This window comes from Pygocentrus nattereri, chromosome 1 (genome assembly GCF_015220715.1).
Source record: "Pygocentrus nattereri isolate fPygNat1 chromosome 1, fPygNat1.pri, whole genome shotgun sequence".
NCBI classification, from domain to species: Eukaryota; Metazoa; Chordata; class Actinopteri; order Characiformes; family Serrasalmidae; genus Pygocentrus; species Pygocentrus nattereri.
The window spans coordinates 5,187,224-5,202,133 of NC_051211.1; the positions used below are offsets into that span (position 1 = coordinate 5,187,224).

At 38.4% G+C, this 14,910-nt stretch overlaps 1 protein-coding gene across 1 annotated transcript in view; it reads left to right on the forward strand.

Moving 5' to 3' along the window:
• slc52a2 (solute carrier family 52 member 2) overlaps positions 1-11,653 on the forward strand; it is a 38,387-nt gene extending 26,734 nt beyond the window's left edge. The window contains exon 6 of the transcript XR_001858962.2: positions 11,550-11,653. The gene's annotated coding sequence lies outside the window, so the exon portion shown is untranslated. The remainder of the gene's footprint in view (positions 1-11,549) is intronic.
• The last annotated feature ends 3,257 nt before the right edge of the window (positions 11,654-14,910 follow it).

Genomic DNA, 14,910 nt, shown 5'->3' on the forward strand with positions numbered 1-14,910 from the left:
TGAGCATTTGTGATGTAAATAAGTCATTAATCGTGGTTTGATGTAAACGGTTCTAGAGAAACTTGCCAAGTCAGAACTGTTCACAGTGGTGGTGATGGGTAACCCCGTCACAAGTAATAAATAATCACAATTATTTGAGAAGATCGCAGTTATTGAACCTGACTGCGTTTTCCACAATAAATAATATTAAGCTGCAACAAGGGAAATATGACTGGGGTGCATTGAGGTCGAATTTAAAGCAGGAAACGCCTTTGTTGAGACATTATGAGGATTATGAAAATTAAAAAAATAAACATATTTAAAGGGAGTAATGTTTTTAACTAATTCTAACATTTTTACTATGTAAGCTGGCAGAATTAGTGTTTTGTGGGCTTGTAAAGAAATTGCTGCTTTGCTCGACGTCACACACAATTCTGTGTAACTGTAGACATTTGTGTGTGTGTGTGTGTGTGTGTGTGTGTGCAGCACTGATTAGTAAACATGCTAGTAAGCAAGCTAACCAGCCCACTTGGCCACTTCAGATTTGTAGTTTAATAGTTGCAAATGACAAACAAGTCAAGACAATTCAATTGTTAATCACAATTGCTTATATGAGAATTTGATCAGAGCAGACCTCATGATAAGAGTGTAATGCGTCTTAAAGCTATTAGGTTATAAATTTGCTGCCTGATGCCCAAAACCTTGTTTTCAAGAGAGTTTTGAGCAAGTTTTGACTTAAAACAGCCGAGCAGGAGAGATACATACAGGGCGAAGTAGTTCCTAAAGAAAGTGCTGTTTCGCCATCATCCACATTATATACAACCCCGTTTCCAAAAAAGTTGGGATGCTGTGCAAAATATAAATAAAAATCGAATGCAGTGATATGCAAATCATGTAAACACTGTATTTATTTGCAAATAGTACCATTTCAAACGTTGAAATGGAGAAATTTTATTGTTTTTTGAGAAATATATGCCCACTTTGAATTTGATGCCAGCAACACGTTCCAAGAAAGTTGGGACGGGGGCCTGTTTACCACTGTTTTAGACACTGCTATAGTTTTGAAAGTGAATATTTTTTCTTATTCTTACTTTACTTGGGAGTATATATAAATATGGCATATATTCAGCTGCTCAACAGTTCAGGGTCTCCCTTGTTGTAGTGTTTTAAGTGGGTGATGGTTCGGGACTACATTCAGGCCAGTTAAGCACACAGACTTTTACTAAGGAGCCAAGCTGCTGTAATACATGCAGAATGTGGTTTTACATGGTCTTGTTGAAATAATCAAGGCTTTCCCTGAAAAAGACGTCGTCTGGATGGCAGCAGATGCTGCTTATATGTTATGTTTGCCATATGTTGTGTGTGCTATGTGCACTAACGCACCCCCATGCCATCACATGTGCTATGTTTGAACTGTTCAATGACAACAAGCCGGGTGGTCTTTAGCCCGGAGGGTTACCTGACGTCCATTCGGTGGACCACTGGGCACTTTTCCACTTCATCTCAGTTCATCTTAAATTGCTGTTGTCTAAAGAAAAAGCATTTTATTTTAGGCACTTTTAGAGCTTCTCTATTGATCCATTCATCATGAAAATTTAACAGTGTGGAGAGGAGCTGATCTTCTCAAATCAGGCTATATCGACGCTATACTGTTAATATATACTCAGCCACACTTCTTTGCTTGATATTTGTCATTTTATTGTGTACAAGTGAAGTCTAAGCAGGTTTTTGATTGTGGAAAAAGAGCCTTTAGTCAGTCTTTGTATATGAAAAACATTTTAGCACATCACATAGGATGTGCAGCTCCACCATGAGGCCGAAAACAAATTCCACAAATTAACATCCTAGTGTGAGAGAGTAACTCACCTGTATGCCGCCTCTGAAATATCTCATAAATTACATGATTACACTTTAATGTTCCGCTCAACCGTTTGGTAGAGCACATTTTAAGTCAGTATATATGCCACAAAGTGCCACCTCCACCGTGTGGTAGACGTGATTATTTTAAAAACTGGGTTTTTTTTATTGCACCAAACAAATTTCAAATTTAAAAAGAAAAAATTCCGTTGCTTTTTTCCAGGTGAGGATATGAAAGCCTGGTCAAAGCACATGATTTGTTAACTGAAGTGAAAATTTGATTGCAAACAAAAGTTAACACACCCTCTAGAGAAAACTGCCATTTTTATTTGTGTTTATTTGCTGAACTTATTATAATATTGAAATTTCAACAAATAAATAGACATATATAAATACCCGAATTTCAAGTGTTTTTACTGCTTTGTTGAAAATGAATTTTTAACTCTGTGTAAACAACAGCAGACAGGAAGCAACAAAAATTTAGATTCAGTGTTGAGACAGATCAAAACTAAAAATATTAAAATAGTTTTCTTGTATAATAATGCCAAAAATGACTGTTCTGAAATGAATTCGTTAATCAAAGACGCCAGTCAAAAGGAAACAAATGCAGTTTTCTAAATCTTTGTCATTGCACTTATCACTGTAGTAACTGTGTGGAGGGATGTTGTTAGAAACAGTTAAACTGTTGGATTTATTATTGGTCACATTCCACCACACTGATAGATTTATTGGTGAAATTCCTCAAAATTTCTATGAATATTTTATGTTGACTGATTGCATATTGAGGCTGTTTTGTTGAGATTTCTTTCTGTTCAGGTTTACGTTTATATAGATTATGTATATAAAGTTTTATTTTCTAACTACCTTTATACCAATAAAACCCTTTTTCAGGAACAATTACAAGAACTGTTAACAGTTTATAATAACAGTCTCCTGTAAAAAGCACCATGATCACATACAGCACTGTGTGAAAGTCTCAGGCACCCAAGACACATTTTCAAAATCTATTTATTTGTGTATATATATTATATATATATTAGAGTGATTTTCTGGACGTTGGTGTGTTTGTTTACCCATCTCCAAGCCGCTCCTCGAGGAAGTCCAGTATTATATCTAGTTAAAAAGCAGCTCCTGGTTTGACCAATCAGTGCTCAGTAAATTGAGCTCATGATGTAATTTATGATATTAACGAGTCTCTGTGGCGGCTGTGAAGGTGTCAAGGAAAAATACGGACACAAGAAATTCTTGTTACTGTTTATTGTTTTTCTGTTTATTTGAATTATGAATACGACTTTATTCTAATGTATATTATGATAAACTCACTGCTGAGGTCAACTGTTTAAAAATGATCTTAGATGCCTGAAACTTTCTCACAGTACTGCATGTTTATGAATGATAGTTTATGATGATTGAGCGTTCATAGATTCTACCTACAGATGTATTGCGTTTAAGTGTAATCAGTAATCTGATCTTTATAAGTACAGTCACAACTTTGTAATAATAGCGGTCCAGTGATAATTATTAACGATTTCCCACTTAATAATGATTAACTTTAAGTTTTTGTATCACATGGTAACAAGATCTTAAATAACTATATAAAATTAGAATTAGGAATTGTTTTTATGCAACAGACTCATAATGAGCAAAAGTTTTGGCACCCAGGGTCAAATTATGTTTTGCCAGCTTTCTGAGTGAAGTTTGCACGTGGGTAGCGCCGTCGCCTCACAGCAAGAAGGCCCGGGTTTGATTCCTGCCCGGGTGACCGGGGTCCTCTCTGTGTGGGGTTTGCATGTTCTCCCTGTGTCTGTGGGGGTTTCCACCCTCAGTCCAAAGACATGCAGTCGGGCTTACTGGACACACTAAATTGCCCCTAGGTGTGGATGTATATGTCTGTGTGTCTGCCCTGTGATGGACTGGCGACCTGTCCAAGGTGAATCCTGTCTTCCGACCAACAACTCGAGGAACCCTCGAGGAATCTTTTTCAGAGTGCAAAGCAAATAAAGGGGCTGATGTGAATGTGATATATGAGTACCAACTCTTTTTGCTCTTAATTGTGTTCAGTTGTCTTTTGTCTTTTCATCTTAATTGTAATGTTTCTTAATTGTAATGACTCTCCAGTGATTTAACTATAATTCGTCCAGTAGATTAAAAACTGTTGGTGTTTATATTTCAGGTTCATCTCAGCATTATTAAGGACTGCTGGGCTTGCTGGGACGGTTTCTCGGTGTTTTGAGTTTAGTCTTTGCTGAAGTTGCTGTCCTGCGCGTTCTTACGTAACACAGCCGTGACGTCGTCTGTCAGAGTTAAAGTTTTCCTCAGGTTTACAGTTACTGAGGCTCCTTAAGCTGCCCTGATTATGGGTTCTGCTTTTGACAGCAGTGTGACAGATTATCCCGAATGTTTCTCTGTTTACACAAACGCACGATTCACTCGGGTCCTGTTTGTGTGCTCTTAGAGCACAATCCTAATGGCTGAAACTCTTTTCAGTACACAAAGGAATCTAAGTTTATCTTTTATAGCCTGTTGACCAAACATAGTTAGTGCTATTCTACACAAAAATAACCTAGTAGGTCACAAACCAGGGACGGGCTTTAATTACTGGTTTCCCAGGTGTGGATTAAGCCTAATTTACCATGGGACATTCTTGTTAGTTTAGGCCTAGGCTTCAATAGGAATCCCACCGATTTTATAACAGCATAATCCATTTACTGAGATGTAAACAAAGTCGTTCAGAGTAGCTTAGAGAAGCTTTCCACCCTGGATGTAGCTCTTCATCATGAATGTATTTTAAAAAGAAATATGCTTTAGACAAAAACCTTCTCTGAGCTACTGTAAAACAGTGATGTCTCAGTTTTTGTAACTGTGAGACAACTATCTGAGCTAATAGTTCAAGCTTTGCATATTAAATTTGACATTTCTTCACATCACAGGTTTACAGTAGGATGTGTAGCGCCACCATGAGGCTGTAAACAATGAAATACCTTTTAACCATACCTCATACGTTACAGAAACGGAAGGCTTTCATGGCCAAATTGAAGAGCACTTAAGTTGAAGCATGTCATAACTACTGCTCAGGTCAAATGGTCAAAGTAGATGTTTTTACTGGTTTTCTAAGTGAAAATGACCAAAACAAAACAAATATATAGTCAACACCTCTATAGAGAAGTGCACATTATAATGCACAGTGTTTATTTCCTAAATTTTATTGTTGATTATGTTAAACTCAGATAGATGGATAGATAGGTAGATATAGATATAGATAGATAGATATAGATAGATATAGATATACAACCCCAATTCCAGTGAAGTTGGGACGTTGTGTAAAACATAAATAAAAACAGAATACGATGATTAGCAAATCCTTTTCAACCTGTATTCAATTGAATACACTACAAAGACAAGATATTTAATGTTCAAATGGATAAACTTTATTGTTTTTTTGCAAATATTCACTCATTTTGAATTTGATGCCTGTAGCACGTTCCAAAGAAGTTGGGACAGGGGCAACATAAGAGGAATGCTCAAAAAGCACCTGTTTGGAACATTCCACAGGTGAACAGGTTAATTGGAAACAGGTGAGCGTCTTGATTGGGTATAAAGGGAGCATCCCTGAAAGGCTCAGTCGTTCACAAGCAAGGACGGGGCGAGGTTCACCACTTTGTGAACAACTGTGTGAGCAAATAGTCCAATAGTTTAAGAACAACATTTCTCAACGTGCAACTGCAGGGAATTTAGGGATTTCATCATCTACAGTCCATAATATCATCAAAAGATTCAGAGAATCTGGAGAAATCTCTGCAGGTAAGCAGCAAGGCAGAAAACCAACACTGAATGGCCGTGACCTTCGACCCCTCAGGCGGCGCTGCATTAAAAATTGACAGCATTCTGTAACGGATATTATCACATGGGCTCAGGACACTTCAGAAAACCACTGTCAGTGAACTCAGTTCGTCGCTCCGTCTACAAGTGCAAGTTAAAACTCTGCCATGCAAAGCGAAGCCAGATATCAACACCACCCAGAAACGCCGCCGGCTTCTCTGGGCCCGAGCTCATCTGAGATGGACTGACGCAGAGTGGAAAAGTGTCCTGTGGTCTGACGCGTCCACATTTCACACTGTTTTTGGAAATCATGGACACCATGTCCTCTGGGCCAAAGAGGAAAAGGTTGTTATCAGCGCAAAGTTCAAAATCCAGCATCTCTGATGGTGTGGGGGGTGTTAGTGCCCATGGCAGGGGTAACTTGCACATCTGTGAAAGCTCCATTAATGCTGAAAGGTACATACAGGTTGTGGAGCAACATCTGCTGCCATCCAAGCAGCGTCTTTTTCAGGGACGTCCTGCTTATTTCTGCAAGACGATGCCAAGCCACATTCTGCACGTGTTACAACAGCGTGGCTTCGTAGTCAAAGAGTGCGGGTACTAGACTGGCCTGCCTGCTGTCCAGACCGTCTCCCATTGAAAATGTGTGGCGCATTATGAAGCGGAGACCCCGGACTGCTGAGCAGCTGAAGCTGTACATCAAGCAGGAATGGGAAAGAATTCCACTTACAAAGCTTCAATAATCAGTGTCCTCAGTTCCCAAACACTTATTGAGTGTTAAAGGAAAGGTGATGTAACACAGTGGTAAACTGTCCCAACTTCTTTGGAACGTGTTGCAGGCATCAAAATCAAAATGAGTGAATATTTACAAAAAACAATAAATTCTAACCGTTTGAACATTAAATATCATGTCTTTGTAGTGTATTTAGATGAATATAGAATTATTCAATAGAATATATAATATAGAATAAATCATAATATTCTGTTTTTATTTATGTTTTACACAACATCCTTGGAATTGGGGTTATATATATATATATATATATATATATATATATATATATACACTGTGTGCACAATTATTAGGCAAGTCTTAATTTTGAGGATTATTTTTATTAATGACCAACTACAGCGCTCTCGTTTAATCCAAAGTGTTAATAAACCTCAAACATGAATGTTTAAGAAAAATAAAGTGAGGTTTTGGCTTTCTGAGGAGAATATCTATATGTGCACAATTATTGGGCAACTATAATGGTGCAGAATTATTAAACAGCTAAATGGAAAACGCACATTTTCCCATTTCACTTTATTTTCATCTGTTCAAGTGAGAATTATAAACAAACAACTCAAAGCTTTCCAGTGAACATTTCTGAGAAATAAAAAAAAAAATCAGTGACCAGTATAGCCACCCTTCTTTTCAATAACAGTGATGAGCCTTCCATTCATGGAGTCGGTCAGTTTCTTGATCTGTTGACGATCAACTTTTTGTGCAGCAGCAGCCGCAGCCTCCCAGACCCTGTTCAGAGAGGTGTCCTGTTTCCTTCACTGTAAATCTCCCGTTTAAGAATTGCCCACAAGTTCTCAGTTGGGTTCAGGTCAGGTGAGGAAGGGGCCACGTCATAAGTTTTTAATCTTTAACGCCTTTACTGGCGACACATGCAGAGGAGCCCTTGGATGCATGTGATGGAGCATGTCCTGCATAAAAATCATCGTCTTTTTGAAAGATGCAGATTCTTCCTGGACCACTGCTTAAAGAAATTGTCTTCTAAAAACTGGCAGTAGGATTGGGAGTTGATTTTGAGCCCATCTTCAACCCGAAAAGGTCCAACCAGCTCATCTTTAATAATACCAGCCCATACCAGTACCCCACCTCCACCTTGCTGGCGTCTGACTCGAAGTGGAGCTCTGTCCCGTTACTGATCCAGCCACGGGCCCGTCCATCTGGTCCGTCAAGAGTCATTCTCATTTCATCAGTCCATAAAACCTTTAAAAAATCTGTCTTCAGATTCTTCTTGGACCAGTCTAGACACTTCAGCTTATATGTCTTGTTCAGTGGTGGTCGGGTTTCAGCCTTCCTTACCTCGGCCACGTCTCTGAGCACTGAACATCTTGTACTTCTTGATACTCCAGCTAGGTTGCAGTTCTGGAATATGACAGAACTGGAAGATAATGGGTTCCTGGTGGCTTCACGCTGGATTCTTCTCAAATCCTTGGCAGTTAATTTGCCTCTTTTTTTCTCAGCACATTTCTTGCGACCCTGTTGACTATTTGCAACAAAACGTTTGATGGTTCTGTGATCACGCCCCAATATCTTAGCAATTTCAAGAGTTCTGCATCCCTCTGAGAGACTTTTGGTCATTTTTGACTTTTCAGAGTCAGTTTAATCTCTTTTTTGGCCCATTTTGCCAAAAGAAAAAAGCTGCCTAATAATTATGCACGCTTTGATTTAGGGTGTTGACCTCCTTAGGCCACACCCTCCCTCATTACACAGATACACATCACCTGCTAGGCTTAAATCCATTAAGCATTCAAGTTTATCCAGCTTGGAGGTAGAAAATATGCCTAAATATGTATATATATATATATATATATATATATATATATATATATATATATATATATATATATATATATATATATATATATATATAGAGAGAGAGAGAGAGAGAGAGAGAGAGAGAGAGAGAGAGAGAGAGAGAGAGAGATAGATAGATAGATAGATAGATTGATTCAGTGTTTTATTCAGACAGCTTCAAACAGTTCTTCAAAACAACTGACTCTCAAAATCATTGTCTTGCATAATAATGGCAATAGTGACTGTTCTGAAATGAAACTATTTGTCAGTGATGAGTCCGTTGATCAAAGATGAGTCCATTAATCATGGATCAGTCCATTCATCAAAGACGAGTCCATTCATCAAAGATGATTCCTTTGTCTTCTGTAATCCAGTCACTTAACGCTGCCATTGTAAGAGGTTCTATTACTAAGTGGGTCAAACTGAAACTAATGCAGTGTTGTAAATCTTTGTCATTACGTTTCTGTCACTGTGTGGGGGAATGTTGTTAGAAAAGGTTGAATTGTTGGTGTCATTTCATTCTTTCTTCCTTTTTTTGGTCACATTCCACCACATTGCCTTTACTGGTTGATTGATTATAGACTGAGGCTGTTTTGTTGTTTGTTATTCGTTCAGGTTTATGTTCATATGCAGTTTTTTTGTCTAACCTACCTTCATGACCGTATCACTACAGAACTATTTTAAAGTTGTTTTAGGAACATTTACAGTTTATAAACAGGCCCCTGTAAAAAAGCAACGTCATCACTATCTAATCCTTGTCTAAAAGGTTCTACGTTGAATCATGTAGGACACATTCTCCATCCATCTGAAGAACAATTTTACCATGCACAGCACCGTCTAACCATGCAGGTGGTTCTTTGAGTGTTCATGGTTCTGTGTAGAACTATTGTCTTTATTAAAGAACTCTTGAAGAGCCATCTTTTTAATAGTGTAGAGTAAATAAAGGAGCTGATGTCAATATAATGCATCGTCTTTTCATCTGAATTGTAATGTATGGCTTTGGAAGGTCGCCGGTTCGATCCCCAGAGCTGACAGTCCATGACTGAGGTGTCCTTGAGCAAGACTCCTAACCCCCAACTCCTCCCCTGGGTGCTGTGGATAGGGCTGCCCACCGCTCCGGGCGAGTGTGCTCACTACCCCCCCTAGTGTGTGTGTGTGCTCACTAGTGTGTATGTGGTGTTTCACTTCATGGATGGGTTAAATGCGGTGGTGAAATTTCCCCGTTGTGGGACTAATAAGGGTCACTTAGTTTGTCCAGTAGAATAAAAACTGTTGGTGTTTATATTTCAGGTTCATCTCAGCATTATTAAGGACTGCTGGGCTTGCTGGGACGGTTTCTCTGTGTTTTGAGTTTAGTCTTTGCTGAAGTTGCTGTCCTGCGCGTTCTTACGTAACACAGCCGTGACGTCGTCTGTCAGAGTTAAAGTTTTCCTCAGGTTTACAGTTACTGAGGCTCCTTAAGCTGCCCTGATTATGGGTTCTGCTTTTGACAGCAGTGTGACAGATTATCCCGAATGTTTCTCTGTTTACACAAACGCACGATTCACTCGGGTCCTGTTTGTGTGCTCTTAGAGCACAATCCTAATGGCTGAAACTCTTTTCAGTACACAAAGGAATCTAAGTTTATCTTTTATAGCCTGTTGACAAAACATAGTTAGTGCTATTCTACACAAAAATAACCTAGTAGGTCACAAACCAGGGACGGGCTTTAATTACTGGTTTCCCAGGTGTGGATTAAGCCTAATTTACCATGGGACATTCTTGTTAGTTTAGGCCTAGGCTTCAATAGGAATCCCACCGATTTTATAACAGCATAATCCATTTACTGAGATGTAAACAAAGTCGTTCAGAGTGGTTTGATATGAAGCGGCTCACTGTGGAGAAGCTTGCCGTCCTGTATGTAGCTCTCCATCGTGAATGTATTTTAAAAAATAAATGTTTTCGACTAAAAACCTTCTCAAAACCCGTGTAAGACAATCGTGCCTCAGACATCCCTCAGCATGTTCATAACGTTTCAGAGTTCTTAACCAGTTAATGCAACAACTTTCTCTGAGGGAGTTTTTAAAGGCATTAAAGTTCGAATGTCTGGTTCCTATCACCACCACAGTGAACAATGCTGACTCTTAAAAAAGATGGTTCTTCAAAGGTGCTTTAGTAAAAGGTTCTTCAGATTGATTGAGAAGGTGCTGTAGATGGTTCTATATAGAACCTATTTGAAAAGAATTGTACACCAGTGTATTCTGCTAGTGTTTGGATGTCAAGCTTGTAACAACAGAAGAACCATTTGTGGTGCCTAATAATAATAATAATAATAATAATAATAATTTATATAGCACTTTTCATTCCAATGTTCCAGTGGCAGCTCGACGTGCTTTACCGACAGGTGATAAAACATAGTTAAACGAGAAATCATTAGTTTTTATTTAGAATCATTTTTAATGAGAGAACCATTTTCAAAATAGGTGCTATATAGAACCATCTATAGCACTTTCTCTGTCAATCGGAAGAACCATTTCATGAGGCAAAGACTGGTTTAATCACGCCAGGTGTTCTTTGGGTGTTCATGGTCCTAATATGGAACCATTTTTTATACTAAAGAACCTTTGAGGCGTCATCTTTTTGAAGAATGTACAACAGATCACCTTGATTTTTTAACCACGCACAAACGTTAGAAATCAGTGGACTTTCACATTTGATCTTAGTCTGGAAAACCAGCCGTATGAGTTTAAGTTTCCACTGATTTCAGTTCATAGCCAAGAATCGAGTAGCATAACTGCATTCGGCGTCTTTTACTCTTAGAACATTATCCAGCATAGAAATCAGTGTAGTAGCTCATTTCCATCTGAATTTCAGGCAAAATATCCTTACACTGTAAATATCTTAGCTTTTTATTTATTTTTAATTCTTTATTTTATTATTCTTTGCGAAGGATAGGGTTTATATTTTTTATCTTATTTTTTATGTTTAGTTTTATATATATTGTCTATATAGTAACAAGTAATAAACTGGAAAAACCTTGTTAAGTACTTAACAAAGTTAATTACTTGCTTGTTACTTCTCTTCTTGTTACTTCTTCTCTTTTTTTCGTTGCTGTCCCTTTGCTGCTGTAACACTGAGAATTTCCCCCTTGTGGGACTAATAAAGTTCTGTTTTATCATTAATAAGCTAATAATGCACTTATCATTTCAATATTCAGCTGCTGCAGGTATTATTGCTATTATTGCTGTTTTAGATGTAACAATGAATCTACAGTGCTTTTATACTTGTTACCTTCACATCTGCCGTGATTTTAAATCCAGCTTTGATAAAACATCAACAGGCAGGTCTTCATGGTTGGTCAGACTGATCACACCCACGTCTGCGTGAAAAAAATAAAGGTGTCTTCACTTCTTGACTTCAGATCCTCCCAGATCCTGCTGACAGGCTGACCTGTGAGTACCTACCTGTTCATCTTCATCTGTTTAAGCTTGACTCATTATTTCTCCTTTAACCTGTGCTTTGTACTTGTATTTTATGCTGTTTTACATTGTGAAATATTCCCTGTAAAATATTTACTGGGTTGTTAGTGAAGCTGTAGTTATGGATTTTGAGTGCTGTGCTGTTACTGAGTCCCATGCTAGGGTCATTACTTTTCAGGTACAGCTCCTTTAATGCTGGGCCCTTGTTTGGATGCTTATATAAAGGATTATTTTTGCAGCTGTGGTGTAACATCACGAATGCTGGCCTGTATCAGCAATTGTTTGCGTGCAGATTGAATAACAGACAGGCCAAGTCCAAATAAGCGCCGTCTTCCTGACATTGTTCCCAAAGTACTTTGGCTCTGCTTTAGAGCAGTGTTGAGGTTCCTGTGCCTAAGCTGCATTTCTTATGTCCTGTAGTTGTGCTGTGCAGTTAAAGGTCTGTCAGGGGGATTCCACCTATTATTTTTCTAGTTTCTGGGTAATTCAGTCTTTGAGATCAAATGGTTTGATGTAAAATGGTTCATTGTCAGAAACTGATTCAGATTTCTTTACAGTGGTGGTGAGACGAACCTGCACCAGGTTTGCGTAGGTTTGTGCTTAACTTTGGGCGTAAAGTCTTTACCGAGTCCTCGGTTACACTAGTTACGTTCAGACTGTCCTTTACTAAATTTGGTTGCACCTCAAATCCATAAGTCGTGTCTTAGCTTGCAACAACTCACTGATGCGGACTTCACTTTAACATGATGTAATTCGAGTCTGAGACCATTGCAGGGTTCACATCAGACTTATTAACTAAGGCTGCCAGCTTAGTTAACCCTTGTTTGACCAACGGAGGAGGAGACGAAGTACCCTGCTTCAGAGCTTTAGGCGTCCTACTAAGTTCTGTTCCATGCGACTTATCTCACACCTTTTTTGCTTTTTCCCAAGCCAACCATGATTTCTCCATATAATCATAATCCCAGTTTGGATTCCCATAACCTCCATGAATCAACCAGTGAGTTAAATCTAGCATCTCTTGCTTAAATGAGCCAGTTCTTGGATATTGCCTAAGTCCTGTACACTCAGTCCACCCAGCCAAACAATCGATATAAGGATTGCAATGTGAGCCCAAATTACAACGTTCAAGCCAATCCTTTGGCGTTTCCCCTGCTTTAGGTTTAACATAACTAACACCCGACCACATGGTTCACAGGCAGTATGTTAAATGGTTAATAAACACACACAAAACAACACACAGACAAGAACGAAAACACACACACAAAAACGTCAAAAATTATAACAATGAATGACTCGAAGGAGGGAGGCTTCAGGTTCACAAACACTGCATGTACTCAGCTCAACCCACGCATGAAAGCGGAAAAAAAACAGTAAACCAGTCCAATTTGGACAAGGAGTGATCCTCTCCTTTCTCTCAGTGCGCACAAAACAACCCTTTCCTGCACGGGGCGGAATCCCAGTCGGCCCGTGTCAAGAGAAACTCAGCTCCGCTTACAGCGGAGGCTTCTTATGCCTTTACAGGGTTATGTAATACATTCAGACATTAACCATGAGATGCTGTGCGAGTAATAAGACAGAAGAAGAAAAAAATTCTTACTTACCATCACAGCATCCCACTTCTGACACCAGGTTGTTAGAACCGTTTGATCGTGTTTTAGGTTCTAGGGTTCGACCTCGTTTATGACGTCCAGGAACATGGAGCCTAAACAACAGATAATGTTAGAACATTGCTAATCAGACATCATTGTCACTATGGGTTACAACTAACCATATGAACGCACGAGCATAAGCTGAGGCCTCTGTATGACGCAAGCCCTAAGGCCTTATGCGTACCATAGACCTGAACCCCATAGGTCATGATACAGTCATGGACCCAGGATTGTGCATTGATCAGTATGCACTGACATTAGGATCTAACAGATATGTTCAGAACCCGTCTGTAAACCCGTTGTCATGGAAACACAGCAGCTACAGTGCTGTGTGAGAGTTTTAGGCATCTGAGCAAATTTTTAAACAGTTTTTAGAATTATTGACATAATTCAAATAAACAGAAAAACAATAAAAAGTAACAAGAATTTCTTGGGTCCATATTTTTCCTGGACACCTTCACAGCCGCCACAGAGACTCGTTAATATCATCAGTTACATCATGAGCTCAATTTACTGAGCACTGATTGGACAAACCAGGAGCTGCTTTTAAACTACATATAATACTGGACTTCCTCGAGGAGAGGCTTGGAGATGGGTAAACAAACACACCAACATCCAGAAAATCACTGTTTTATATATTTATGTATATATATATATATATATATATATATATATATATATATATATATATATATATATATATATATATAATCATTATTAATCAATATTCTATAAGCTTTGTTTATTCAAAAATTAACACTTTTCTCAGCAAATAAACACAAACTACACAAATAAATAGATTTTGAAAGAAGACTGAAGATTTCCACACAGTACTGTAGCTCTGTTTTTTTCAATGGAAAAAATATCCAGCATAGAAGAGAAAGATGTGTACAAGTTAACCTGAATGCAGCTGATTATATACAGCCAGTGTCTGTTTGTCCTTTAGATAACCAAACATGCAGTTTTTTAATCGATGGTTTCTGGATGACTGACACATCAGTTTAGCTGCTTGAGCAGCTGCTGAGTCTCTTTGAGCTGAAGCTGTGGGTGTTTACCTTCATGCTTAGTTTAAACCAGGATGACGATTAGAGCTGTGAGTAAAATCACAGTGTATCGCATTTAGAATTTTTAGCTTAGCCAGTGCTGGATGAAGTACACAAATCAGGTAAAATATTCCTCCAGTAAAAGTAGAAGTTCCTCCCTTTAGACCTCCAACTTGAGTAAAAGTACTAAAGTATTTCCCTTCAAATGTACTTAAGTATAAAGTAAAAGTACTAAAAGAGTAATTCTGGCTCTGATGTCCTGTTATCATTTTTATAACCAGACTGGCTTCATGAACTCATTTCAGGTGAAAGTCCTCCAGCGTCTCTCTTGGTAAACCAGTCTTTTAATAGAACATCATTAATTAGTGACGCTGACGTCTATTAAAATGATCAGAAGCACAAAACACTGAAGGTAAACAGTTTCCATCAGGGAGAACCGAGTGGCTCTGAAATCACTTTTTACACACAAGCAAAGTTTCAGTTTCAGATTTATTTACAACTTAGTTCCAAGTTTAAGTTGAATAAAAACT